Consider the following 5,724-nt stretch of genomic DNA (forward strand, 5'->3'; position numbering starts at 1 on the left):
AGTGGCTTGGCGGTTAAAGTGCGCGCACTCCGCTACTGGCGGCCCAGGTTCGGATCCCGGGCGCACACCGACGCACCACTTCTCCAGCCATGCTGAGGCCGCGTCCCACATACAGCAACTAGAAGGATGTGCAACTATGACATACAACTATCTACTGGGGCTTTGGGGAAAAAAAAAAAAAGGAGGAGGATTGGCAACAGATGTTAGCTCAGACCCAGCCTTCCTCAGCAAAAAGAGAGGAGGATTAGCATGGATGTTAGCTCAGGGCTGATCTTCCTCACAAAAAAAAAAAAAAAAACTTTATTTTTCTACAAGAAAATAAGACAAACTATAAATCGCCATGTCTAGGACTGGATCATGAATTATGCAGTGAAGTAAATATGAGGAATAATAAAAATCTAAAATCATCTTGTACTTTTAATTAGCTCATGTCCATTGGAAAATATATTATCCCTTGGTTATCTGCCTCAGCACTTAGAAGAAGAATCATGGATGATCCACAAAATCATTTATATAATTTATTTTTGGTTTAAACATACACCTAATGAGGAATACTCACAGAGACAAGTTGCAGCTATTCAATGGTCAATGGCATTTTTGTTTATATCATTGTCCAAACTGAATCATGAATATTTAAAAAAACAAACAAATCTTCATTCACTGTCTCATCAAATACTTGTTAGGTGTGTGCTATGCACCAGGCACTGCTGGGCCCTGGAGCAAACAATCAGTGTGTGCCCTGCCTTGGTGGACCTGAACCTGTTCAGGTCTAATGGCCTAAACAGACATTAAACAAGAAAAACATACAAAGAAATGGGCAGTTACAAATTGTAATAGGGCTATCACAGGAAAGAACAGAGAAAATAATGGAGGGCGGGTGTCTCGTTTGGATCCTGAAGGTCAGAGAAGGCCTCCCGATGAAGACTTTAAGATGGCCAAGGGCCACCATGACCATTAATACACCTCCATTGCTCCCCCACCTCATTCTCCTTTGTCTATCTCTCTTTCTCTTCAAATACTCGCCCAGGGACTCACTCTCTTACCCATTATCCCTCCCTCCTAACCCCCTGCCCTCCAAGCCTCGCGACCCCAAGTGCAAGCAGACAACCCTCAGAGCCAGCATCTCGGATCAAGGAAGACACGGGAGCCAGGGCACCAGACAGAGAGCAGCATGGAACCCCTTGGTCTGGGTCTCACTCAGAGTCTCATTCCTTTTATGACCTTTGGACTTACTCTGTCTCTCCAGAAGTCTCAGTGTCCCCCATCTGTCAAGTAAAAGGAAGCACAAAGTCCCTGGAGTCCCCAGATGAGCCCCTAGAGATTGACCCTGCTGCCTAGACAGGGTCTGGGCCTTCCACACAGGCTGGAAGACTCCGCATGCCAGACTGGGAGCAGAGTGGCAGAGAGCATGATGAAAAGCTCTAACCCCTGCCAGATCCCCTATGGGCCCTGAGCCTGGGGCAGGGCCAGACCCCAAGCGGAGTCTGCCAGCTAGCCCCCCACAGTGCTCCTCTCAAGGCTTCAGAAACAAACATTTGAGACAGGATGAGGAATGTGGTAGGAATTATATGATTGGAGAATGTGTGTGGATTTTGTTTCTGGTTGCTGCCCTTGACCTAAAGCCAGATGTCGGTATGTCGCTCACCTACTACGCTTCTCCTTTGCCTGCCGTCCCCTCGCTCAGCCAACCTTCCCCTCACCCCCAGCCCCTATCCTGTGACAGTCTGGCCAAAAGCACTCTATTAACACAAACCCAGCAGGGTCAACATGCTGTCTCCAGACAGAGGCCCAGGCTAGCCCTCAGTACTGCTAGAAGAGGAGAAGATGAACATGTTGCCCTTTCCTTTCCCTACCTCTCCTGGGGCTTGGCTCTGCTGCCTCTTAGAGTAGGATGAGGGAAGGCCAAGGAGAGCAGCTCAGGGAGGGGGTGGGGGAGGGACCTGCTCTGGATCTGAACAGAAGGGGGAATAGAATGCATACGCATGACTTGCCTGGTGTCAGGTGTACAACATAATGATTTAATATTTGTATATATTGTGAAATGATCACCACAATAAGTTTAGTTAACATGCATCATTATACGTAATTACAAAAATTTTTTTCTTGTGATGAGAACTTTTAAGATCTCTCTTAGCAACTTTCAAATATGCAATACAGTACTATTAACCCTAGTCCCCAAGCTGTACATTACATCCCCAGGATGTATTTATTTTATAACTGGAAGTTTGTACCTTTTGCCTGCCGTCACCCATTTTGCCCACCTCCCACCCCCTGCCTCTGGCAACCACCAATCTGTCCTCTGTATCTGTGAGCATTTTTTGTACGTGTGTTTTGGGAGTTTTTTGTTTGTTTTTTTTTTAGATTCCACATATAAGTGAGATCATACAGTATTTGTCTTTCTCTGTCTGACTTATTTCACTTAGCAGAATGCTCTCAAGGTACACCCATGTTGTGGTGTATATATATATACGCCACATTTTCTTTATCCATTCATCCATCGATGGACACTTAGGTTGTTTCCATGTCTTGGCTATTATGAATAACGCTGCAGTGAACATGGGGTGCATTATCCTTTCTAATTAGTGTTTTCATTTTCTTCAGATAAATACCCAGAAGTAGAATTGCTGGATCTATTTTTAATTTTTTGAGAAACCTCCATACTATTTTCCATAGTGGCTGCACCAGTTTATACTCCCACCAACAGGGCACAAGTGTTCCCTTTCCTCCACATCCTCTCCAATACTTATCTCTTGTCTTTTTGATAACAATCATTCTAGAGGTGTGAGGTGACATCTCACTGGGGTTTTGATTTGCATTTCCCTGATGATTAGTTATGTTAAGCATCTTTTCATATACCTGTTGGCCATCTGTATGTATTCTTTGGGAAAATGTCTATTTAGATCTTCTGCCTATTTTCAACTGAATTTTTTTTTTTGCTATTGAGTTGTATGAGTTCTTCATATATTTTGGACATTAACCCCTTATCAGTTACATGATTTGCAAATATTTTCTCGCATTCCATAGCTTGCCTTTTCGTTTGGTTGATGGTTTCCTTTGCTGTGCAGAGTTTTTTCATTTGATGTAGCCCTGCTTGTTTATTTTTGTTTTTGTTGCTTTGGAGGTAGTCTTGACCTGGGTTCTAGTTGCTGTTCTACCAACGCCTGACTGTGTGATATCACCTCCCTCTCTAGGTCTCTGTCTCCTGATTGCAAATGAGATTGAACTAGATGACCTCTAAACCATCTTCCAGCTCTAGGGTTTTGAAATTCTTAATGGTGCTCCTTTCTAAAGCTGTGCTCATCACGTATGTGCTGTGTAGGAAGTGGGGCAGAGAGATACTGCAGACTTTCCTGTTCGATAAGAAGGAAGTGCATTGGTGCAGTAGCTCCCAGACTTCCTTTCAACGGCAGTACACTTGGAGAATGATGACTGAGAGCCTGACACACTCCCAGGGACTTTTGTGGACTTCAGCCAGATGTGAAGGATCCAGGGCTATGCACGATGCCTGGGGGCTGGGGCAGGGGGCAGCTGTAACTTTGCCACATCACCCCAGTGTATCCAACACATTAAAGAGCCACTGCCCCAGCAGATTTGGGAAATTTCTGTTAACAATGCTTTAGACAAGGCCCAAATCATATTGCACACTATCAGCAGAGCCTCTTGATTGTTTTATAACGTATTCTACATTTATTAAGGTCTGTTATTGTCCAGTACTGTGGTTAAGTGCTGGAGAAGTAAAGATGAATAGAATCCAGTTCTTGCTCTCCAGCACTTCCTGACTGATCTGCTGTAGCACCCTGGGTTATCCTGAGCCAGAGCACCCGTTAGTCCAAATGACACTTTTGCACAAATTAGGCAAAGGGACCCCTACCAGGCAGACAAGCAGTCTGCTGGGCACACAGTCTGGTAAGCAGATTACAGCTGTCCATTGGTCCCCCTTCGCCCTGTCAACTGAGCACCCTGGTCTAGGGAACAATCTGTGCAATTGTTCCTGGTGGTCAGGATGGGCTGCCGAATTTCAATCAGTGTCCAACATTTATTTTTGCTCTAATGGAATATGCATGTTAGCAATGTCTGTCAAATAGAACACAGGCCAGAAGTCACACGAGAGTGGAGAGTGGAGTAAACTGGCTATGAGAAGAGGTGAGAGAGATAAAATCTAGCCAACTTGGTGTTTATTGGAACATAACAAAATGTAACATGTAAAATATACAGGAGTACATATTCAGAAGAGCAAACTGGTATTGAAGGGAGACCACGTGGGAGTGTGGTAATGGTGGAAGCCTTTATAGTCGCTGTGAGACCCAGTTATACTGCAGCAGTAATTGTGTCGTAATTATTCTTGACTTGCTTAATGTGTTTTTAGTATTCTAATTCCTTCAAGTGTGCCACGGACACAAAAAATTAGCAAACACACACACAAAAAGTGCCGGTCTAGTGGAAAAGAGGTGTATAATGAAAGAATTTCAGCTCCATGATTAAATTCTTACTGGAGACATGAGATCAATAGGAGCAAGGCACTTAGTTCTACCTAGAGGAGTCAAGGAGGGCTTCTAAAGGAGGTGATAACTAAAACAAATTTTGAAAATCGAGGACGAACTCATCAAGTAGACAGAGTGGGAGAGGGTTCCAAGTAATGGGGACTGCTTGTGCAAATGTGTGAAAGATAGAACAAGTTTTATGTACTGAACTGCAAGCTGTGATATGGCTGGAGAAGGCAATATGAGTAAAAGAGTGTCAAGTGGTGGAGGCGGAGGTGAGGCCAGCTCACAAAAGAATACTGATGGATGTGGCCATACTGTGTTCCTGACATTCAAACCCCCAGCCCACCCCTGCGGAAAAAGTAAGATTATTCTGAAGATACACAGGATGAAGCTTTCTTTGGGGTCAGCAAAATGCCACAAGCCTTAATCTTTTAACTTGGATGGAAAACGTATAACACTAGCTAACTATTTTGCAGAAACATCAAGGACCAGGCTTTGCTGAGTAGAAGCCTACATTCAGAATCAGTTACCTAGTTTGTGCAACCCAATGCAAAATGAAAATGTGGGGTCCTTGTTTGAAAATTATTAAGAACTTCAAGATAGCAACAGCAGAGCATTAAATGAAGTGCAGGCCCCTTTTAAGTATGGGGCCTTGTGTGACTACACAGGTTGCACATCCATAATGCCAGCCCTATAGTTGAGGAGGACATGAAGCCTTATTAGGGCATTTTATCTGTATTGGAATTAGGTTGTTTTCTTTGGGTAAGAGAGGAAGATGAGGTGGGGGCAGAGGGGGAGAGAGAGATTGAGAGGCCAATTCAAGGCAGTCAAAATCCTTTTTTTAGCTGAAGTTACAAAATTTTATCCTCAAAGTAGCCCTAATAACAAGAGGGATCTGGGGTATAGCAACCCTCCTCAACCATATAATTTGTTTGCAAGTTCCTATGTCATTGGAAAATGCATGCCTATTTTGCACTCTTCTTTGTTTATTTTAATTTAAAAAATGGTATCAGTAAGGTGACTGGTTATGAGACAAATATACAAAAAAATGACATCTGGCGATGGAATCAAGATGTCAGACAGACTGGATACCAGCTTCTACATCCCCGCCAACTCAAAGTCCCAGGAAAGAACAGAAATGATATTTTGAAAAAGAAATAGATCTATAATGTTGCTGGAAATCAAGGACAGGTGCTACCTACAGACTGGAAATACTGAGGATGACTTAAAAAATAAAAAA

The sequence above is a fragment of the Diceros bicornis genome, chromosome 17 (assembly GCF_020826845.1).
Source record: "Diceros bicornis minor isolate mBicDic1 chromosome 17, mDicBic1.mat.cur, whole genome shotgun sequence".
NCBI lineage: Eukaryota > Metazoa > Chordata > Mammalia > Perissodactyla > Rhinocerotidae > Diceros > Diceros bicornis.